Here is a 24,992-nt window from a genome sequence, read left to right as displayed (position 1 = left end):
CCTTTCCACCTCCTCCCGTAGCTCTGCCACCATGCAGAGCAAGTCATCCACCTGGTCGCACCTCACACAGCTGTCCACATGGCTGCCATGCGTGAACAGCGAGATGCCCAGGCACTCCCTGCAGCCTGAGACCTGGGTGGCCGCATGTTTTCCCGGCAGCTCCATCTGGGTAGCCGCATCCACTCTGGCGAGCACAGGGGGCATCACTTTCTGACAAGTGAATACCATAGTTGAGTTCCTTCTGGAAGGATGGGGACTACCGAATGAACTCACTTCTCACAGATCCTCTTGAGCTAGTAGGGTGCCTTCGCCTTCCCTACACGCCCTGCCTGCGTGAACTGCCGCGTGAACTGCCGCGCAAACTGCCGCGCCACGCCCTGTTCGCCGCGCTCCTGGTCGCTCGCGCTCCCTGGGAGATGCTCTTGTACGGGAAGGGATTTCCGCCGTCACTCTCGTCCCCTCCCACGCTGAGTCAGAGCCGGGCCCTCGTCAGGAGCTCCCGCCTTCCTGCTCGGGGCCGGGGGGGTGGCTGCACCCTCCCTTTTTTTCCTCCCTTCCCTGCGCGGTTTCGCCGCGGTTTCGCCGATCCAGCAGCGGTCCCCCGACGCGGTCCTCTGTCTCAGAGCTGCTCGCCTCGGAGGCTTCGCTGAAATGGCGAAGGTCACTGGTAGATGTAATTGTTGCAACACTGGAAATCTACTGATGGGACAGCTGGGTTGTCAAAAGCTCGAGCCATAGAACTGTGTCAGGAAAATTGTCTAGAAGTGACCACCTTTGGTGATGCAGACCAAACGTGGCCACAGTCTGGTTCTTTTGATAATATTAAGCTGAGCTATTTATGCCAGCAATTGGGAGAGCAGTTCCCATCGCAAATGGATTATTGGTATGCCTGGGATAATTACAGGTATCAAAGAAAATTTTCCCCTCCAGAGTGGAAGATAGATAAAAATCTCTGAATGAACGGGGTGGGGGGGAGAACTCTGCAGTCCAGAATTTACCCTCAGCTAGCAGCTTATCCTACTACCTCTTCTCCTGCCCCAGCTTTGGCTTCTGCACCAGCTATTACTACTGCTCCTGGTTTTCAAGCATCTCTCCGACAAAACTTATAGGGCTGGGATTGGAACCTAGTCAACTTGCTGCAGGAACAATCCACATGCCCCATTTGCACCCGCTGATTTGGTCTTCTGGCAACAACAGATGTCCAGATTACAGGATGATCCAGAGAAGGCAATACAAACTATATGTGGCATTTTCCACGTTTATGACCCTATACAGGCTGACGTGCAGCCACTATTTGAGGCAGTCTTTACTTTGGATGAGAAAATTAAAATCTGGGAAACAAATCATAGATGGGCCAGGGAAGCACCAGGCAGAACTCCATAACCAGCCAATGACCCAGGATGGAACCTCAATTCATCAGCTGATACAGATATGCTGCAAAGAGTGAGAGGGGGAGTGTTAAACTAAGGAAGCAGGAAGGAAAACTGTAAATTGGGCTAAGGTCTGAGGATGCTAGCAAGGTAATGCTGAACACCCCTCTGAATATTATGCCCAATTGGTTAAACAAGTAAGAATGTTTGGAGGGGTCAACCCTGAAAATGAGGAAAATAGGACTCTAATGGTATCTTTCTTTGTAGATCAGTCAGCCCCAAATATTAGGAAGTATTTTTCTAAACATGTGCCAGGATGGCAGGGCAAAGGATTGGATTAAATAGTCAGCATTGCTACATTTGTATTTAATGGATGAGATGAAAGACAGCTGAAGCAAAAAAAAAAGAAAGAACAGGAACAAAAAGCTAGTCTATTGGCAGCAGCACTGAATAGCAATCCTAGACTAAGGGAGGCAGGGATGCAGAGGTCTTCAAGGCATAAGCAGAGGGAAGTATTTTAGGAACAATGGGCCTCAAGGAACAGGAGACTGTTTTAATTATTGTGGACAACAAGGTCATTGGAAACAGGAATGTCCAGTACGTCCAAAGGGCTTCCCAAAAAGACCACTCAATCCTAAGGTGCAATCTTTCCCTGCTATGTGACAGGGGCAATTTGATTTCACCCAGGATTGACTGTTAGCAGGGACCTATTGTGCAGCTGCTTCAGGAGCCTCTGAATATGAAATATTTCCCCCCTCTTCTTATGAGGATCCAGTCTTAAACCTTTCAGTTGATGGACAATTACCCCTCTCTGATAGATACAGGGGCAACCTTTTCTACTTTAAATATAAAACCTAAACAAGCAAAAATAATTGGTGATGAAAGGACAGTAAGAATAGAAGGATCTGTGCGTACTGTACCATGCCTGGATAACTCGAAAGTACAAGTGGGACCTCTCACCACTCTTTCATAGTTGTACAGGACACTCCCATCAACTTGCTGGGAAAGGTTCTTTGTAAACTGAATGCAGAGTTACATTGCACTCCAGATGGAATTAAACTCAAATTACCTATACCAGATTTACCAAAATTGATGCTTTGGCAAACCCCAATCAATTAGGAACTTTGCCTAAGGAACTAAATGATATACCAGTTTCATTGCAGGGATAGGACCCCGCGGATGTGGGCTTACTCAAAGCAGTCACACCAGTATATAGTCAAACTAAAGGTGGTAACCCACCCTCAATCCAACAATATCCGTTATCTACCAAAGCTACAGCAGGCATTACGCCACTGATAGAGGTGTATATGAAAAAGGGAATATTAGTAGAATGTCAGTCCCCTTGCTGACTCCTATCCTACCAATCAGAAAACCTAAACCGGGACCAGATGGCAAACAAGTTAACCAGTTTGTGCAAGATCTTAGGGCAATAAATGAGTGGGTCATAGTTCCCCACCCAGTGGTACCAGATCCTTCTACAATTATTACATTAATTCTAGTAAATGCTAAATGGTACTCTGTAATCGGCTTATGCGTCACATTTTTTAGTATACCTAACCATCTGGACTCTCAGCATACTTTGCATCCTAGCCTCTCTCCTTGGTCAGCACGGGCCAGTTGCAAAATTTTCATGATACACAGCTGGTGGCATCTCTATGATAACATATTTAAGAAAGAGTAAAGAAAACAAACCCAAAAAAACCCAACACTGCATAGCAGCTGTGAGGGAGAAGAGTGAGAAAAATATGAAAGAAACAGCCCTGCAGACACCAAGGTCAGAGAAGAAGGAGGGGGAGGAGGTGCTTCAGGCACGGGAGCAGAGATTCCCTTGCAGCCTGTGGAATAATAGCTGGAGGTGACTTAAAAATTAAACTTATATTCACACTTTTAGGTAAGGCACAGCATTGAAGAAGCTTCCCGGGTGGAATGCAGCTGACATGCAAGGAATCCATTCCACGGAAGTTCCCTAGGCCTGCAACCTTAGATGTCAGCAACGCCAGGGGAACTTGGTGTGCTGACTCTAAGAGGTACTGCTCGGAGGGTGGAGCGGTGTGGAGATACTGCGGCCAGGCTCTGTGATAATATGGGAACTTAAAGGTATTATGGAACTGATAAGCTGCATATTTGCTACCCTGGGCCAACAGCCTGCCACGTTTTTGACAAAATGCTGTCCTTTTGGTGAACTTTGCTCATTATAACATCATTATAATACCAAAACACACCTCCATCCCAAAAGCTACCCGCCTCCAAGGTGCGACCACCCCTCACTGAGCTTGCGCACTGAATTTTCCTAGCTTATACCTTTAAAAGCGAAGCGAGAAAACTTTACACCAATCCTAAACAAAGGTATGTATGACTAGAGTCACTCAAGCTCCACCTGAAAGGTGAAAAATAGTATAAAATAGCTTAAGAGAGAGAGAATGTTAGGGAAGACACCATTGTGTATCACTCTGACCTCTGGGATCAGTCGACGGGCTGAGCCTCTCTTCCCCCCCATCGGGACGCCTTTGGGTAAGAGTCGAACACTTGGTTATACCAAGTGCCTCCCCAGGAAACTTAGAAATCTCTATAGAGTCGCTTTATATCTTTTAATGCATTTGTAGCTGGCAGTGTTACTCATACTCTTGGTATTTGCATGTGCTTTACAGACAGTGAATTTATCACCGGTAATCCAAAGAATCTGTGTGTCTGTTGCTCTAATAAACTGCACTCTTCATTAATCTAGCCGTGGTAGTTCTCATTGAACATGACCAGACTCTTTAAGTGTGGCCATAGTAGTTCATGCAACACGACTAGACTGGGGGGTGTAAGCGTGTTATTAGTGAATCCGTAATCGAAGTTCAGTACGCTGAACACGACCAGACTTATAACGTTGTCAAATTAATGCTGTCACCTTAATCGACTTTGCAAAGCTGTTTCAGTGAAAGCCCTGAGAGGGCTCTGACAGGCAAACGTTGACTCTGATAAGTGGCTATACACACAGTCCTTAGAAAATAAACCATTGACCAAGTCTGAGACTGACTGGACTTAGCTGCACCTAGACTCCTCTCTGAAAAGGAGTTTAGAAAGCAAGGGGGTCCTGTCTGAACCTTGTGACTCAACGGGAGGGTTCCCCCCCCCCCCCCCAGCCACTCCTCAGACTCCTACACAACAGTAACTCTTAAAGCAATACAGCCCATGGAGGATCATGCCAGAGCAGATATCCACAATACAGCCCATGGAGGACCCCACACCAGAGCAGGTGGATGTGCCCTTAAGGAAGCTGCAGCCTGTGGAGAGCCGATGCTGAAGCTGGCTCCTGGCGGGAACTGTGGCCTGTGGAGAGGTGCCCACGCAGGAGCGGGTTTTCTGGCAGGACCTGTGACCCTGTGGGGGACTCACGCTGGAGCAGTCTGTTCCTCGAGGACTGTACCACATAGAAAGGCCCCATGTTGAAGCAGCTCATGAAGGACTGTATCCCATGGGAGGGACCCCATGTTGGAGCAGGGGAAAAAGCATGAGGAAGGAGCGGCAAAGAACAACTGTTATGAACTGATCGCAACCCCCATTCCCCATTCCCCCCTGCGCTGCTCGGGGGTGGGGGGAGGAGGTAGAAGAGTTGAGAATGAAGGAGTGAAGTTGAGCCTGAGAAGAAAGGGGGGGGGGGGGGGGTGCAGGGAAGGTGGTTTTAGTTTTGTCTTTGTTTTTCAATATCCCACTCTGTTATTAATTGGCAATAAGTTTAATTTTCCCCAAGTCTTGTTCTAGTTAACAGGAAATTGTCTCATTAACATCTAGTCACAAAAAGGAGGTGCAACTTCCTGTACAAACTGCAGATGCAACCAATCTATCCAACTTAAAAGGAAGAAATACATATAGTATACTTCACACCTCAAGAACACATCCTAGCCAGGAAGAATACACACAATTATCTTTAGAAAACTCGCATCCCAGTTCTGGTTCTGATGGTTCACTATAAGCATTCCTGATTTTGTATACATCTGTGGTAAGTCCTTTCCAATTTAAGTCAAGTCTTACCCTTCAGATTTTACAGGTCTCTACAGGGGAGAATTAGGACTGTCTGGTGAGGAACATCAGAGCTGGAAGTTTTTAAACTGTCCCTGCCCTCCCCAGAACCAAACTACTAGCTCCCTTATTGCACCAATGCACTTGATCCTTTCCAGAAGGATCACTTTACTGCAAGTGATGATCATAATAGTTATTCATCACTGTATATTGATTGTCATACTCCTTTGGATATCCATTGAGATGAAGAGAAATCACATTTCTTAGGACAACAGATCCAGGTTCTGAACACAGGTAGTTTTCACTTGATTACCTGAAAAACATAAGCCTAATACATCTCTAACAGCTAGAGACCTTTCAAGTGTCACACAGTTTTCTTGTTCTCCAGAATGAAACAGATGCAGCATTAAATGCTTAAGAGCTGAATCAAACCCTATTAGTAAGCCACTTGCATAGCAGTTTTGCATATTTAAGTATAGTTCAAGAAATACATCGGTCTGTAAATATAGCTAAAAATTCCTCTTTCAGCCTTGCTCAAGAACTTGTTTTCAACATAGGGAATTCCCCAGTCTTATACACACCACCCCAAAAAAGGTTAACTTGAAGAAGAATTTTTGCTCTGAAAACCTTCAATTCTCATCCATATCTGCAAAACAGAGTATTATGCACTTCCCATTGAAGAGTCAAGGGAGGAGTAATTATACCACAGTACGGCAGCAGTAACCTTATAAAACTTCCCTTTTTAATTAGAAGTCTATTTCTAAGTGTAATAAGTTCATTAAAATTAAATTTAAACTATAGTCATAATAGACTACACAGTCAAGTAATTAACAAAATAAATCAATTAAGCATTGGCTGAATTTTTAAAAAGTCACACCACGATCTGGTGGATATAGCTAAAAGCACATTACCATGAGCTAGCACAGAGCTGGTACATTCACACAGCACTTGTATTGGCACATTACATTCAGGCCAAAGTTGCCAAACTGCCTACAGCTCAAGAGTAAGATTACCAAGAATAATCTTCAGGGTTTCTGTACCATGTAAACCCTCAGAATAAGTTGAAACACTAACCTGGCACTGACAGTTATATTTACAGCCACAACAGATGTTGCTATCGGTTTTGAATTCAAAAACCTGAATAATCTGAAACAAAAAGTAGCTCATTTGAAGAAAAGTTAACTGGCAAAATGAAGATACAAGAGATGAGCTTCCATGTTAAAATGGCTTCAGACTGAGACTGGACGGGAATCCACACATACATACACACACACACATCCAATATCCTTAAGTCAGTTAAATTCATCAGGTACAGATAATGCATTTTAGGTTGGTTGGTTTGTTTTTAAATACACAGAAAAAAATAATTGTGATTTTATCAGGCCTAATCAGCATGCTGAAGTAGAGAAATAAATCAAAGATGTTCCATGTGCTCAAGTTCCAAAAAAACCAGATAACTTCCAAAATACTGAAAGGCAAACAATTTTAAGGCCAGTATTAAGATTTATTTATTGATTGATTATAGGTAATAGTTAACAAATTAGCATATTAACTGCTATTAAAAAAGTTGGATTTGTAGTTGCCCATGTTGTTTGAATATTATATTGGGCTTCAGAAAGAGTTCTGAAGGATGCAGTTGAAGATACAGTATACAGGTTTGAATTACTTCCAAGATATTGATCTTGCTAGTACCCTTCTCTACATGAATGTTGTTCTTCAAGAAGAGAAATCAGATTAGACCTAATCAAATAGAGTACCCAAAGGGAAAATGTTAATCTGAAGAAGAAAATTAATATTCATTCTGCAGCACCTTCCTCTTTGATCAATTCTGAAATAGCTTATGCTGAAATAAAAGCAGCCAAGCTAGAGAGAAAACATTGGTGTTCTTTCAGGTTCTGGTCTTAAACTAGTCTTATTGACAGTGACAGTATATCAGCTAAGATTAGTAAACTAAAGAACATGCTCCTCCAAAAGGGCGCTCTAGTTGTACTCTGCTGACAAGTTACCAGGCCTTCTCCTGACATTAGTGCTTAGGGGGTTCACAGTATTGGATCAAGGAACTAACCCAGCTCATCCAGTGATGGATATTTCTGCAGGTTTGGATTTTTTGTTTACTTTCACAGAATCACAGAATCACAGAATCATATAGGTTGGAAAAGACCTTTAAGATCATCGAGTCCAACCATAAACCTAACACTGCCAAAAACCACCACTACACCATGTCTCTAAGCACCTCATCCAAACGTCCTTTAAATACCTCCAGGGATGGCGACTCAACCACTTCCCTGGGCAGTCTGTTCCAATGCTTGATAACCCTCTCGGTGAACAAAAATTTCCTAATATCCAGTCTAAACCTCCCCTGGCGCAACTTGAGGCCATTTCCTCTTGTCCTATCACTTGTTACCTGGGAGAAGAGACCGACCCCCACCTCTCTACAACCTCCTTTCAGGTAGTTGTAGAGAGCGATGAGGTCTCCCCTCAGCCTCCTTTTCTCCAGGCTAAACAGTCCCAGCTCCCTCAGCCGCTCCTCATAAGACTTCTGCTCCAGACCCTTCACCAGCTTCGTTGCCCTTCTCTGTACGCGCTCCAGTACCTCAATATCCCTCTTGTAGTGGGGGGCCCAAAACTGAACACAGTATTCGAGGTGCGGCCTCACCAGTGCCGAGTACAGGGGCACAATCACTTCCCTAGTCCTGCTGGCCACACTATTTTTGATACAAGCCAGGATGCCATTGGCCTTCTTGGCCGCCTGGGCACACTGCTGGCTCATATTCAGGCGGCTGTCAACCAACACCCCCAGGTCCTTCTCTGCCAGGCAGCTTTCCAGCCACTCTTCCCCAAGCCTGTAGCGTTGCATGGGGTTGCTGTGGCCCAAGTGCAGGACCTTGCACTTAGCCTTGTTAAACCTCATACAATTCACCCCAGCCCATCGATCCAGCCTGTCCAGGTCCCTCTGCAGAGCCTGCCTACCCTCAAGCAGATCAACACTCCCACACAACTTGGTGTTGTCTGCAAACTTACTGAGAGTGCACTCGATCCCTTCGTCCAGATCATTGATAAAGATGTTAAACAGAACTGGCCCCAACACCGAGCCCTGGGGAACACCGCTTGTGACCGGCCGCCAACCGGAGTAAACTCCATTAACCACCACTCTCTGGGCCCGGCCGTCCAGCCAGTTCTTTACCCAGCGAAGAGTACACCCGTCCAAGCCATGAGCAGCCAGTTTCTCCAGGAGAATGCCGTGGGAAACCGTGTCAAAGGCTTTACTGAAGTCTAGATAGACAACATCCACAGACTTCCCCTCATCCACTAGGCGGGTCACCTTATCATAGAAGGAGATCAGGTTGGTCAAGCAGGACCTGCCTTTCCTGAACCCATGCTGGCTGGGCCTGATCCCCTGGTTATTCTCTACATGCCGTGTGATAGCACTCAGGATGATCTGCTCCATCAGCTTCCCCGGCACCGAGGTCAGGCTGACAGGCCTGTAGTTCCCCGGGTCCTCCTTCCGGCCCTTCTTGAAGATGGGTGTCACATTCGCTAATCTCCAGTCAGCAGGGACTTCCCCAGTTAGCCAGGACTGCTGGTAAATGATGGAAAGGGGCTCGGTGAGCACTTCTGCCAGTTCCTTCAGTACTCTCGGGTGGATCTCATCAGGCCACATAGACTTGTGAGTGTCTAAGTGGTGCAGCAGGTCACTCACCATTTCCCCCTGGATAATGGGGGCTCCAGTCTGGTCCCCATCCCTATCTTCCAACTCCAGGGGCTGGGTACCCATAGAACATTCGGCCCTGCTAATAAAGACTGAGGCAAAGAAGGCATTAAGTACCTCAGCCTTTTCCTTTCTGTAAGCTAGACCAGTTTCCAGATCCAACTCAAAAGTTGTATAAATACAAATGTCAGCACAAGAGAGCACAAGAGTTTACCCCTTTCAGCAGCAGCCCACAGTTGGGTTGTCAAACTATAACCTGTTAACATTGCTCAGTTATTTCCAGCTTCTCTAGAACAAAACAAAAACAAAGTAGTAAGAACAATACTAGCAGCTTGCTGAAGACAGATCATTGAATCTGTTATTGTACAAGTATTTTGGACTTGAGGAATTTTTATGGTACCCTTTGAGGCAAATTAAACACACGTTCATGCTTAAAATATAAAAGAAACATATAATGAACAATGCATTGGGCAGAGTCCTACCACAACAAGCAGTTCTACATGGAGTCTGCAAAGATGTGTCACAAGCAGATTCCTTATATCCACTTCCACCAGCACCAATCCCAAGAGCGGTTGCACGGGGCACCTCAGCCCGGCCCTGGGTCCATCCCCCAGCCCAGCTCTGCTGCCCAAAGGTGGCCCCTGAGCTTGGGCCCTGAGGACTCACATTCCAGGATGGTCTACAAGACAATGCTAAGGCTGTTTCTTATCTCATCACCCAGGGAAACTTCACTGCCTTGCAAGGAGTCCTTCTGTCTCTGGCATTCCTGCTTCCAGCCAGTTTAACCCCTTCTTGCAGTTAGGCCCTCCTCCGTGCCAGATCATTCCTCAGTCACAAATTACCATTGCTGAGCAGTTACAGTTAGACTTTCCCCTTCAGACTAAAGACTCATCACAAAAATCAGATTAGGAGATTTACAGAATGTAAAATTACAAAATAAACATGGTCCTTATAAAATACAAACCCTGGAGGACTAATATGAGTTACTGCTGCAAACAGAGCAGTCATTATCACCATCATGGGGAAAAAAAAAAAAAAAAAAAAAGTTGTGTGTGGTATCAGGACAAGTAAAGTGAGGATTTTCCACACAGATTAAAAAAAGCATTAAGATGCGATTTTACATGATTCTAGTAAAGCCTCATCTGAGTACAGGTGCACAGAGCTCAGTGTTTTTCCAAGAATGATGAATGAGAACAGGTACAAATTAAAGACTTCTACATCACAGACAAGCTGACAAAGTATGGATTAGATAAGTGGACGGTGAGACAGATTGAAAACTGGCTGAACAGACAGGCCCAGAGGGTGGTGATCAGTGGCATAAAGTCTAGTTGGAGGCCAGTCACTAGCGGTGTACCCCAGGGGTCAATACTGGGGCCAATCCTGTTCAACGTCCTGATTAATGATCTGGATGATGGGTAGACAGACTGTACCCTCAGCGAGTTTGCTGATGATACAAAACTGGGAGGAGTGGCTGATACACCAGAGGGTTGTGCTGCCATCCAGAGGGACCTCGACAGGCTGGAGAAATGGGCAGGCAGGAGCCTCGTGCGGTTCAGCAAGGGGAAGTGCAAAGTCCTGCACCTGGGGAGGAACAACCCCATGCACCAGTATATGCTGGAGGCGGACCAGCTGGAAAGCAGCTTGGCAGAAAAGGACCTAGGGGGCTCCTGGTAGACACCAAGTTGAACATGAGCCGACAGTGTGCCCTTGCAGCCAAGAAGGCTAACAGTATCCTGGGCCGCTGTCGTGGTTTAACCCCAGCCAGCAAATAAGCACCACACAGCCACTCGCTCACTCCCCCTCTAGTGGGATGGGGGAGAGAATCAGAAAAGTAAAAGTGAGAAAACTCATGGGTTGAGATAAAGACAGTTTCATAGGGAAAGCAAAAGCCGCACATGCAGGCAAAGCAAAACAAGGCATTCATTCACTACTTCCCATGGGCAGGCAGGTGTTCAGCCATCTCCAGGAAAGCAGGGCTCCATCACGCGTAACAGTTACTTGGGAAGACAAACACCATCACTCCGAATGTCCCCCCTTCCTTCTTCTTCCCCAGCTTTATATGCTGAGCATGATGTCATGTGGTATGGAATAGCTCTTTGGTCAGTTTGGATCAACTATCCTGGCTGTGCCCCCTCCCAGCTTCTTGTGCACCTGGCAGAGCATGGGAAGATGAAAAGTCCTTGACCAGTGTAAACACCACTTAGCCACAACTAAAACATCTCTATTATCAACACTGTTTTCAGCACAAATCCAAAACATAGCCCCATACTAGCTACTATGAAGAAAATTAACTCTCTCAGCCAAAACCAGCACAGCCCCATTAGGAGGAGTGTTGCCAGCAGGTCAAGGGAGGTGATCCTTCCCCTCTACTCAGCACTGGTGAGGCCAGACCTGGAGTGCCGTGTCCAGTTTTGGGCTCCCCAGTACAGGAGAGACATGGACATACTAGAGAGATTCCAGCAAAGGGTCGCAAAGATGATTAACGGACTGGAGCATCTCTCCTATGAGGAAAGACTGAGAGAGCTGGGACTGTTTAGCCTCGAGAAGAGAGGGCTCAGGGAGGATTCTTATCAATGTATATGAATACCTGAATTGAGGGAATGAAGAAGAGGGAGCCAGACTTCTCAGTAGTGCCCACTGACAGGACAAGAGACAAAGGTCACAAGTAAAAACACATGAAATTCCACCTGAACACAAGAAAACACTGTTTTACTGTGTTTTACAGGTCAAACACTGGCACAGGTTGCCTAGAGAGGATGTGGAGTCTCCATCCATGGAGATATTCAAAGCCCAACATGGTCCTGGGCAATCTACTCTAGGTGACCCTGCTTGAAAAGGGGGGTTGGACTAGATGATCTCAAGCGGTCCCTTCCAACCTCAAGGGTTTTGTGATTCAAGGATGTACAAATGCACAGAGAACACGACTAAAAGACAAAACAAGATTCTTGTTTTATTTTCACAGAATCGTATAGGTTGGAAAAGACCTTTAAGACCATCAAGTCCAACCGTAAACCTAACACTACCAAGACCACCACTACACCATGTCTCTAAGCACCTCATCCAAACGTCTTTTAAATACCTCCAGGGATGGCGACTCAACCACTTCCCTGGGCAGCCTGTTCCAATGCTTGATAACCCTTTCAGTGAAGAAATTTTTCCTAATATCCAGCCTAAACATCCCCTGGCACAACTTGAGGCCATTTCCTCTCGTCCCATCACTTGTTACCTGGGAGAAGAGACCGACCCCCACCTCTCTACAACCTCCTTTCAGGTAGTTGTAGAGAGCAATAAGGTCTCCCCTCAGCCTCCTTTTCTCCAGGCTAAACAACCCCAGTTCCCTCAGCCGCTCCTCATCAGACTTCTGCTCTAGACCCTTCACAAGCTTCGTTGCCCTTCTCTGGACACGCTCCAGCACCTCAATGTCTCTCTTGTAGTGAGGGGCCCAAAACTGAACACAGTATTCGAGGTGCGGCCTCACCAGTGCCGAGTACAGGGGGATGATGATCACTTCCCTAGTCCTGCTGGCCACGCTATTCCTGATACAAGCCAGGATGCTATTGGCTTTCTTGGCCACCTGGGCACACTGCTGGCTCATATTCAGGTGGCTGTCAACCAACACGCCCAGGTCCTTTTCCGCCAGGCAGCTTTCCAGCCACTCTTCCCCAAGCCTGTAGCGTTGCATGGGGTTGCTGTGGCCCAAGTGCAGGACCTTGCACTTAGCCTTGTTAAACCTCATACAATTGACCTCAGCCCATCGATCCAGCCTGTCCAGGTCCCTCTGCAGAGCCTTCCTACCCTCAAGCAGATTGACACTCCCGCACAACTTGGTGTCATCTGCAAACTTACTGAGGGTGCACTCGATCCCTTCATCCAGATCATTGATAGATAAATTCAAAGATATTAAAGAGAACTGGCCCCAACACAGGGCCCTGGGGAACACCACTTGTGACCGGCCGCCAACTGGAGTAAACTCCATTCACCACCACTCTTTGGGCCCGGCCATCCAGCCAGTTCTTTACCCAGCGAAGAGTACACCCGTCCAAGCCACGAGCAGCCAGTTTCTCCAGGAGAATGCTGTGGGAAACCACGTCAAAGGCTTTACTGAAGTCTAGATAGACAACATCCACAGCCTTTCCCTCATCCACTAGGCGGGTCACCTTGTCGTAGAAGGAGATCAGGTTGGTCAAGCAGGACCTGCCTTTCCTGAACCCATGCTGGCTGGGCTTGATCCCTTGGTTATCCTCTACATGCCATGTGATGGCACTCAGGATGATCTGCTCCATCAGCTTCCGTGGTACCGAGGTCAGGCTGACAGGCCTGTAGTTCCCCGGGTCCTCCTTCCGGCCCTTCTTGAAGATGGGCATCACATTCGCTAATCTCCAGTCAACTGGGACCTCCCCAGTTAGCCAGGACTGCTGGTAAATGATGGAAAGGGGCTTGGTGAGCTCTTCTGCCAGCTCCTTCAACACTCTCGGGTGGATCTCATCAGGCCACATAGACTTGTGAGTGTCTAAGTGGTGCAGCAGGTCACTAACCATTTCCCCCTGGATTATGGGGGCTCCAGTCTGGTCCCCGTCCCTATCTTCCAACTCCAGGGGCTGGGTACCCAGAGAACAGTCGGCCCTGCTATTAAAGACTGAGGCAAAGAAGGCATTAAGTACCTCAGCCTTTCACTCATCCCTTTTCACTGTGTTCCCTCCCCCATCTACTAGGGGCTGGAGATTCTCCTGAGCTCTCCTTTTGCTGCTAATGTATTTGAAGAAGTGTTTTTTGTTGTCTTTTACAGCAGCAGCCAGATTGAGCTCTAGCTCAGCTTTGGCCCTTCTAATTTTCTCCCTGCACAGCCTCGCTACACCTTTGTAGTCCTCCTGAGTTGCCTGCCCCTTCTTCCAAAGGTCGTAGACTCTCCTCTTTTTCCTAAGTTCTAGCCAAAGCTCTCTAGTCAGCCAGGCCGGTCTTCTTCCCCGCCGGCCCGTCTTTCGGCACCTGGGGACAGCCCGCTCTTGTGCCTTTAGGACTTCCTCCTTAAAGAATGTCCAGCCTTCCTGCACTCCTTTGCCCATTAGGGCTGCCTCCCAGGGGACTCTCTTGACCAGTCTCCTAAACAGGCCGAAGTCTGCCCTCCGGAAGTCTAAGGTGGCAGCTTTGCTGACCCCCCTCGCCGCTTCTCCAAGTATCAAAAACTCTATCATTTCATGGTCGCTCTTCCCAAGATGGCCTCCAACCATCACATGGCTCACAAGTCCTTCTCTGTTCGTGAACAAGAGGTCCAGCGGGGCACCTTCCCTCGTTGGCTCACTCACCAGCTGTGTCAGGAAGTTATCTGCCACACGGTCCAGGAACCTCCTAGACTGTTTCCTCTCTGCTGTATTGTATTTCCAGCAGACATCTGGTAGGTTGAAGTCCCCCACAAGAACAAGGGCTAGCGATCGTGAGGCTTCTCCCAGCTGCTTATAGAATAGTTCATCAGTCTCCTCATCCTGGTTGGGTGGTCTGTAACAGACTCCCACCACAATATCTGCCTTGTTGGCCTTCCCCCAGATTCTTACCCATAGACACTCAACCCTATCGTCACCGTCATTAAGCTCTAAACTATCCAAACACTCCCTAACATACAGGGCTACCCTACCACCTCTCCTTCCTTGCCTATCCCTCCTGAAGAGTTTATAGCCATCCAGCCATTTTAGTATTATGAAGTTCAGAAAGAAAATTCAAGTACTGTTTACAAACATAAATAACAAGAAGGGAAAGAAGCTATTTGAGTTAAATTATATTGGCTAAAGAACCAAGAGGCCTACTGACCACAAGTAAGATTCAGCAAAGTACTTCAAGACGACTTCTATCTGCAAAAGGTTCTCAGTCTTCTAATAGAGGGAAAGGGGAGGAACCAGTTTTAAAAAGACAGACCTTACATGACATGGTCAGCAAACTCGATAGCCTAGAATCATCTTTTAGTCTTTTGTGCTTCTTTAGTTGAACTCCGCTTTCTTTACAGATTGTTAGACACAACTTGTGGGGTTTGTAGGTTTTGTTTTGGGTTTTTGGTTTTTTGGGGTTTTTTTGTTTTTTGGGTTATTTTTTTAAACTCAGAATCCGTCCTGCCTCAAAGCTACCAGTAATGTTGCCTTTTTTTCTTACTCCTGTCTCCAAATTCAGAGGAAAGGTGCACAGATTTCTCTGTATGGGAGGAAGAAAAGTGCAGGATGGTTTTTAAATGTCTTTTGTTTTGGGGGGGGGGATGGGGATGAAATTTAAAATTTCATCCAAGATCACTCCAAGATCACTGCCTTCTAGTCTGTCAAGGAAAACAACTAGTATGTTCAGTAGGTATTTAACAAACAGAGCAAAGCTACCAGTAGAGGTTCTCAGAATTAATACTGAAGTACAGTATCAAGTGTAACAAATGTTGCAGATTCCATTTCCCTCCCCCCTTTTTTTGTTGGGTTTTTTTTTTTTGGGGGGGGGGAAAGAAGGGACACAACACCATTTCTTAAAGAAAAAAGTCTTCATGTAGATACCTACCCACACCACAAAACATATTAATGACATTTTAGAAAGTAGTAATTTGAGTTAAATAATACTTACAGTGCACCTGTTCAAGAGCGATACAATAATTAGGTTGCTCACAGCTCCTATATGCAATAACCTATCAAGAAAATCCCTTACTATGTTTTCTAATAAAATATGAAGAAACTATACTTTCAGAATAAGTTAAACTCTGTGCTGAAGTATCTTACCAGTGTCATAAAGAGCTTCCTTGACTGCTACAATATAAACACGCTGAAGTCCTGGCTGCCAAGCTCAGAAATTCAAGTAACATTCTGCTTACAGAACAGAATATCTAAGGACTTGCCCCTTTCTCCATCCTCTAATCCTAGCACAAATCAGAAATCAGAAGTTGGGGGGGGACGGGACGGACACATGATGGGACGATGACACAGACACCCCCCCCACCCCCCCCAATGTTTTCACTTATGTTACTGGTTTATTTACAGTCTAACAGTAACTGACCACTCCTTCTCAATAGTAAATTGTAAACAGATTAAAGAAAAAAAGTCAGTTAACTCCATTAGAAGGGAACATGAAAAGCAACAGTAATTTGTTACAGTTTAATTAATTATTTTTTTATATATGTGTATATATATATATATCTTAGATGTGCTGCTGAGATACTTCCTTGCAACCTCAAAAAATTACTTCAGTCTGAACAGATGAAGGGTCATGGTTTCTAAACAAAAACCAAACAAACATCACACACACATGCACTTGAGGAGGATGGGGGCGGGGTAAGAAACGTGCTCAGGATAGCTCCATTCAAGCTGATGCGAGTTTATCCCATTGACTTTAAAGGACAAGGATCTCACCGTTAGAGATGTAGATGAAGTACATCCATTTTCTTGCCCCTTTCCAGTAGGCTAAAAAACTAAGCGCTTTGTCAACCAATTCTCTTAACAGAAGTTACAGTTCTAGAATTACTAAAAGGTCTGTTTATATGGTGTATGTGGGCTACTCCTATCTTAGGAATTATGTAACTATAGCATACATTATATATAAAAAAAATAAGAAGCAGTCTTATCCGTTACATATTACATAAACTGTCAAACAGCAAGATATTAAAAGAAACAGGAGAGGCTTAAAAGAACATATGTTTTCTTGTGGAATTCCACCTACAAGGAGTGAAAGACTGCAAGAAAACAGCATTGTAACATTTTAATCTGGCTTCCCTTACAATATCATCTAAAAATTACACCAAATTAATTCCAGGTTCAGCTAAAGTTTGCCTTTTAATAAAGGACCTACCATGCAAATAAGCTTTCACTGTAACTTGTCTCCAATAACATACTTGCTACTCCAAAATTGAAAAAGCTTGACATGCACAGCCTCAAAATTTATGAAGCTTTGATCACAATGCCTTGACACACTGGGCTATTTAGCACGACTGAAGATATTACTTAACAAGAAAGGGGCCTCGGATATATCTGTGCAGCTTTCAGCATCATACCAGGTGACTGGTTGAGGATTATGTGTGCAGGGAGAGGAGAGATGGCATGCATTTTCAGCTGGTTAGCAGATAAACCTCTTGTCACTACTAAAAGCTGACACATCCTTCTATTTTTTTAAGCATCTCTTCCAAACATTTCCATTCCCCTCCCCAACCTAATACCCCTTGCAGCCCTTTAGTTTCCTATTTGCTGAAGGCAATATAAATTACCAATGGAAAACCACTTGATCGGCAGTACCTCTCTCAGTTCCAGAGAAAACATTTGCCCTACATACACTACTTCTTATGATGGGGTCCATCTCCAAGAGAGATATGGAAAAAAGACCCACTGTGCCATGAAAAAAAAAGATATATATATATATATATATATATATGTAAAAAATAAATGTTTCAATTCAATTGCACTGTTTGTGTCTTTTTAAGAATACAATGGGCCTTTTCCTCCTATGAAAACCTACATGCATTTCAGTCAAATGTACAAGGCAGCCAGAGTGAAAGCAAGCCCAGAGAAGTAAGCGTGCCGTCAAGATGTCCCTACCACTGGCCGAAGGCTGACCTTGCAGTAGGCAAGGGCGGTCCTGGGGGCGCCGCCATTCCCTCCGACAAGAACGGAGGGGCGGAGGAGAGGCAGGGAACGGCCGCGTAACGGCCAGCCGCGGGGATGTCGCAGCCGCTCACCTTGTCCAGCTCATCATGCAGCTCGGCCAGACTAGGCCGGATGAGCTTCTCTCCCAGGTCGGCAGCCGTGTGGCGGTAGTAGTCTATCCGGGGCACAGCGTCCATGGTGTTGTGGCCGAAGGTGCGCAGATAGTAGGTGTTAGTGTGAGTATCATAGTAGTAGTGGTGATGGTGCCGCCCCCCCGAGTGGAGGCTGCCCTCGCTCAGCATTGCGTCGCTGCCGTTTTGCAAGTCGACGTTGCCGCCCTCCGAACTGCCGCCGCCAGACTCCCCTAGGATCTCATCGCCGGCTGACGGGTCCACGAAGTTCACCCGAAACCTGCCCTTGGCTTCCTCACTGCTCTTCCCCAGCATGCTGCCTTCCCTGCCCGCCTTTTCGGCTGCTTCTGCTGGACGACCGGAGCCCTCGGTGACCAGATCCACCTGGAAGCGGCTCTGGCTCGGCGTGGGACCCAGCGGTCTGCTCAGCACATTGTCGACTGCCACGGCCAGTTCTGCACCGCCTGCTGCCGCATCCTTGTCCTCCAAGTATGGCTCTTCACTCACGGCCCTAAACTCAGTAACCGTCTTCTGCTCCGCAGAGCCGGGCTGCTTCCCCTCCATGTCTCCTCCTCGGGAGACTGAGGACAAGACACAACAACAACCCTTGATGCTCTGAACCCCCTTCGCGACGACAGCTTTAAACCGCCAACCAGCGCCCAAGACAGAACTGCATCAGAGACAACGCAAGGCCCCGCGCACGCCCCGCCCACGCGCCAAGTGATGATGATGCTGCCGGTGCAGCCGCCACCGCTCTGGAGAGAGGCGGTAGCACCCGCTCCCTCCCCCTCCCCCTCCCCCTCCCCCTCCCCCTCCCCCTCCCCCTCCCCCTCCCTCTCCCTCTCCCTCTCCCTCTCCCTCTCTGCAGCTACTTTTCGTTTACTCTAGCTTCCCCTCAGCAAGCTCTTGTTTCATCAGCTTTCTCTCGCGCTGCCCTGGTCTCCTGAGTCCTCCCGTTACGCGAGGACATGTCCCCGCCGCTGACAGCGCCACGCGGAGCTTTAAAATCAGGGAGCAGCACAGGTTCCCCCGGGCCAGGAAGGAAGAGGTTTCTGATGCCTCATTCCCTCCATCCGGCTGTTCTACCTGATCCCTGCTCCGGAGAGACAGGAACTTGGACGCGAACCCGGCCAGTATCGCCTCACCTCGCTCTCTTCTCTGCTCGGGAGGAGGTGAGATGCTGGGGGCTGGCGAGGCCGTCGGCGCCGCCTGCTCCCGAAACTCTGCCCGCTTCTCACTACAGTGGCAAAAGCGACTCCCGAGCCCGACGGCAACTCCTCACGGCCGAAACTACGGCTGCTAGCGCATCAGCCTCGCGCGTGGGGGGTGGTGTTTCTACTTCTTGGTTACATTCAATTGTTTTTCCTAATTATGTGGGGTTTTAATTTTTTTTTTTTAGGTTCTCCTTTATCTGGCAAAGTCTGAGTGCCAACGTCTGTTTTCTAGCTCACCTCATCTCTACATATTTTGTTTAAATTCACAACAAATTTGGTGACATAATCCAGCAGAAAAGGACTGGAATTTTAAAACAAAGTTTGTTTATTTGTGGGTGTTTGGGGTTTTTTTAACAGTCAGTTAGAGGAAGTATTTCAATTTAAGGATGTATGTGTGCATAAAAGAGATGAGAAAGCTCCAGTAGATTCAAAAGATGGGGACACTGATCCTTTCACGAGTGTTTCCCATTCAAACACTATTCTACAAAAGAACAAAAACCATATACTTTATAATTATTTGAGAAATACCTTGATGGACCCCAAAACTCCTGAGAGTAACAGATTAGAAAAGTCAGGATGCAGGAAAATTTCAAAATGTAAAACATGAACATGAATATTTGTGAGTGAGCTAGAAAATAAAAGGTTAAACCATGGTGAAATTTTCACTTTGATCAATGGAGAAGAACTTGAAAAACAGTGAATGATAAAGAGAAAGTCAGAATAAAGGATTTTGGTTCAGAATTGGAAGCAAACAGCACTAGAATAGCAGATCATATGGAAAGGAAATCCTCCACTGTACATTTTGTATAAGCAGGCATAAACATTGCATGATCAATACCTGCATGGAATTTGTCATATGTTAAGGTGCTTGGAAGCAATCTAGATTTGGAAATGGTTATTAGTAATTTCTGTCAATTTGTTGTATAAATATATTATATATAAATATATATATTATAAATACATAAAATATATATAACTATGTAAAAACATGAAAGAGGAGGGAAGCAACTTGTGAAATCCCATACTTACAATATACTCAGTGATGATGGAATTCTTTAATGATATTTAATGGTATTATAAATCAAACAGCATTCTATATATATGGCTACATATGTATTGCCTACATTTGCAAGGTCTACAGTCTGCATAATGTCAGTTCCTCTTTTGTCTTTGTTTATGCATGCAATACAATACTCAAACATTTAACCTGTGCCACAATTCTACATTCTCAGAATCACTGATCATGTAGGCCTCAGTCATACTGAAGAAAGCCAAAACACTTGTACAAGCAAAACAGGCAAATGGAGCCCTTGCACTTTAAACTTCAGGAAGGGATTCCTAGTACATAGAAGAGGGAATCATAGAATCACAGAATCACAGAATCGTATACGTTGGAAAAGACCTTTAAGATCATCGAGTCCAACTGTTAACCTAACACTACCAAGACCACCACTACACCATGTCCCTAAGCACCTCATCCAAATGTCTTTTAAATACTTCCAGGGATGGCAACTCAACCATTTCCCTGGGCAGCCTGTTCCAATGCTTGATAACCCTTTCAGTGAAGTAAAATTTCCTAATATCCAGTCTAAACCTCCCCTGGCGCAACTTGAGGCCATTTCCTTTCGTCCTATCGCTTGTTACCTGGGAGAAGAGACCGACCCCCACCTCTCTACAACCTCCTTTCAGGTAGTTGTAGAGAGCAATAAGGTCTCCCCTCAGCCTCCTTTTCTCCAGGCTAAACAACCCCAGTTCCCTCAGCCGCTCCTCATCAGACTTCTGCTCTAGACCCTTCCCCAGCTTCGTTGCCCTTCTCTGGACAGGCTCCAGCACCTCAATGTCTCTCTTGTAGTGAGGGGCCCGAAAATGAACACAGTATTCGAGGTGCGGCCTCACCAGTGCCGAGTACAGGGGCACGATCGCTTCCCTAGTCCTGCTGGCCACGCTATTTTTGATACAAGCCAGGATGCTATTGGCTTTCTTGGCCGCCTGGGCACACTGCTGGCTCATATTCAGGTGGCTGTCAACCAACACCCCCAGGTCCTTCTCTGCCAGGCAGCTTTCCAGCCACTCTTCCCCAAGCCTGTAGCGTTGCATGGGGTTGCTGTGGCCCAAGTGCAGGACCTTGCACTTAGCCTTGTTGAACCTCATGATGGATAGTGGCTTAGCAACTTCATCTGCCAGTTCCCTCAGGACCCTCGGATGCATCTCATCAAGTCCCATGGACTTGTGCACATTCAGGTTCCTTAGATGGTCTCAAACCTGATCTTCTCCTACGGTGGGCAGTACTTCATTCTCCCAGTCCCTGCCTTGGATTCTGTGGCTAAAGCACTTGCCAGTGAAGATGAGGCAAAAAAGTGGTGGGACACAGAAAAACCCTAAGAGAGAAGATTACATCATCATGATGGATGATGAATCTGTACATGAATCCACACATGAATCTACATGAGGGAGACCCTTATGGAAATGAAAGAAAAGGACAAGGTGTAGAGTTCTTAGATGGAGTTTGTGATGTGCACCCATCTATTGTAATGTGAGGTAATGATAAATCCTGGCATTGAAGAAAGTGAAAACTTGGAGATACTACCATAGTTCCCACCAAAGACAAGGAAAATAGAAGACTCAAGAATAGAAAAAAGATGAATGACAAAAATACAGGCCACTCGGAACCCAAACCATGGAGGGGATTAAGAAATCCCACTATATGGGAAACAGAAAAGAGTAAGAGGAAAATGGACCAAGTCTTCATTAAAGGTCCTGGGACGGCACATGACCTGTGAGAAGAGTGAGAATCTATAATAGTAAAATAGAATAGAAGGCACACAAACTTCCTGATGGGACTGCCAAATAAAATGTGATTCGTACTAAAAAATACACTTCAAAAGAAAAAGTTATGAAGAATAATCACTTTAAGCTCTTAATTAAATGTTCCTAATATAGTGCTACTTAAAAATTAACATAATAGAGTCTGGGTGTCATTGGTGAACAAAACATAATAACATAACACAATAAATTAATGAATTGTTCTAGTACGTGATAAGATTATTTTACCACAAAGTATTACAAACAATTTTTTTTTCATTACAAAATAGAACTCAGGAATTGTGGCGGGTTTCAGTGTCCTATCAAAGATCAAAAAGAACTACTGAAAAATCCAAATTTAGTTTTGATAGTTTAAACAATTAAGAAATTAGATTAATTTTTATTTATACATGCATAATACATATTTATATGCACATACACTTGAGAAAAACATCAGATACAGTTGGCTCAATGGCTTACCATTATCAGAGATACCATTCATCATCAGACATACCATTTTGACACTGGAGGGAATCAGAAGGGTCTAATTCACTACTTCCCATTGGCAGGCAGATGTTTAGCCATTTCCAAGAAAGCAGGGCTTCATCACGTGTAATGGTTACTTGTGGAGACAAATGCCATAACCCTGAATGTCCCTCCCTTCCTCCTTCTTTCCCCCCCCAGTTTTATTGCTAAGCACAACATCATATGGTATGGAATATCCCTTTGGTCAGTTGGGGTCATCTGTCCCAGCTGTGTCTCCTCCCAACTTCTTGGGCACCCCCAGTCTACTCGCTTGGGGGGTGGAGTGAGAAACAAGGCCTTGTAAGCGCTGTTCAGCGATAGCTAAAACATCCCTGTGTTATCAACACTGTTTTCAGCACAAATCCAAAACATAGCCCCATACTAGCTGCTATGAAGAAAATTAACTCCATCCCAGCCAAAACCAGTACACTTAGTAATAGTGATCAGTTCAGAGACCATCATTTTGTGAGTGAAGTTAAAATTGGTTTTCTTGTGTGCATGACTTTTCCCTCGTCTACGTGAAATTTCAACTACCATTTTATTGCCTAGTCATTCAATCTTGAAAGGTCCTGCTGCAATTCTTCATAGTCAGCCCTCAGTCTTACTACCCTAGATAACTTGGTATCATCAGCAACCTTTATCGCTATCCACCATCTTTTCTAGTCATCTATGAATAGGTTGAAAAATCAGTGGTTTCAGAATTCCCATGGAGCTCCCCTGTTGATCTCCCTTTGTTGTGTGAACTGACTGCTTAGTTCTATTCTCTTTCCTATCTTTAAATCAATTATTTATCAAAACAAGGACCTTCCCTCTTATTTCATGGTTGGTTAGTTTCCTTAAAAACCTTTGGCAAGCGATCTTGTAAAAAGTGTTTTGGAAAATCATGTAAATAGTTTCAACTAAGCCTTCTTATCTGCATGCTTGTGAACACCTTCAGAAAACTCCACTATACTCCCAATGTACAAAAGCTGTGCTGACACCCCAAAACAATCATATTCATTCATGTGGCCACTGATTCTATACCTTGTTACAGTTTCTCCTGATTTGTCTGATACAGATACCAGACTTACCAGCCTGTAGATCCCCAGATCTCCCCTCAAGCCCTTAAAAATTGGTATCACATTTGTGAACTCCATGTCCTCAGGCACAAAGGTGGTTTTAAAATGTTGCGCATCAGAGTAATTCATCTGTTTCATCTTTGAGTTCCTCTAGAGCTTGGGACTGAGTGCCATTTGGACCTGGTACCTTGTCTGTGTTCAGGCAGATGCCTCCTATTCATATCCTGCAAAGGAGTATTCCAGCAGAGGAACCTCTCCTGCCTCTTCCACAATGAAGACAGATGCCAAGAACTCATTTAGCCTCCCTGATATGACCTTATCTTCTCTGACTGCTCTTTTTATACCCTCATCAACCATTGGCTGTAGACTCTTGACAGGCTTGCTGTTCCTGATATGTGTAAGGGATGATTTCTTATTAATTTTTTATCTTTACTGCAGACTGTCTTTGGGCAGCCATGCTTATGATCTGTTTTGGGGGGCTTGGTTGGTTGGTTGTTTTCATTTGGATACAACTTGAACTTTTCAAAGGATGACTTCTTTCTCCAATAGCTTTCCTTATCCCTGCTGTTTAGTTGTGCCAGCTTCCTTTCACCCTTTCTCAAGTCATTCTTGATTGGTGGTATAAATTTGTTCTGTCTCTCCAATATGGTATTTTTCAGTAATCACCATGCCACCTACAAGAACCTAACTCTTTTAGTTCTTCTATCCAGCTTTGTCTTTAATAGGCTTCCTCATTTTGTGTTGCTTCTGTTGAGCACAGATCTGGTGGAATTTTTAGCTTTGTGCATGCTTTTTTTTCTGCAAGGGTATGAACTCTAAGCAAGCTATGGTCACTGTTGCAGCGCAGTTCTTCAACAGTAAAATTTTGAAACAGGTCCTGTGTGCTGCTTAGAACCATAACAAGGATTAGTTCTCCTCTCATATACCACCTCGCTAGTTGCTCCTTGATACATTGCTCATTGTTAGCATCCAAAAATTTTGTTTCTGCATCATGCTCCCATGTCACATTTTCCCAATCAACGTGGGGCCTGATTCTTCTTTCATTCTTTTCCTTCCTTCCTTCCTTCCTTCCTTCCTTCCTTCCTTCCTTCCTTCCTTCCTTCTATCTTCTTTCCTTCATTCTTTTTTCCTTCCTGTTCCATAACAGAGGCACACTTAATATTGGTATTCTACTACTGTGCTATTTACTTTGTCCTTTATAATTATTATAGGCATCCATCCAAATGAGTGTATTAAATAATACTGTCTTTCTCTTCCCAGAAATCTGTATGAAATCCTAAACAAATATTGTGTAATCATGTGGCAATTTATCTGTATTTTTGTATTAAACTAATCCTAGCTTACAAGAAAAAAAGGTAATTTCAGCAACACTTCTGAAAGGCTGTCAGACAAATCCCATGATTAAGGCACTTGAAACTGAAACCCTTTAGAAGAGTTTTACTGTCAGCTGGATGTAGCAATAGTACAATCTGTTTTAGGGGCCTTGCTTGTTCTGTTCATGCTTTTGATGCATCCTTGTGTGTATTCAGTATTCCATTGCCCTAACACACACTTCCTTTCACTGCTTTGTTTTTATTAACCTGGTCTTAA

This window comes from Mycteria americana, assembly GCF_035582795.1.
Source record: "Mycteria americana isolate JAX WOST 10 ecotype Jacksonville Zoo and Gardens chromosome W unlocalized genomic scaffold, USCA_MyAme_1.0 Scaffold_32, whole genome shotgun sequence".
Classification (NCBI taxonomy): domain Eukaryota; kingdom Metazoa; phylum Chordata; class Aves; order Ciconiiformes; family Ciconiidae; genus Mycteria; species Mycteria americana.
The sequence above is the reverse complement of the archived record's forward strand: the minus strand, read 5'-3'. Positions refer to the sequence as shown.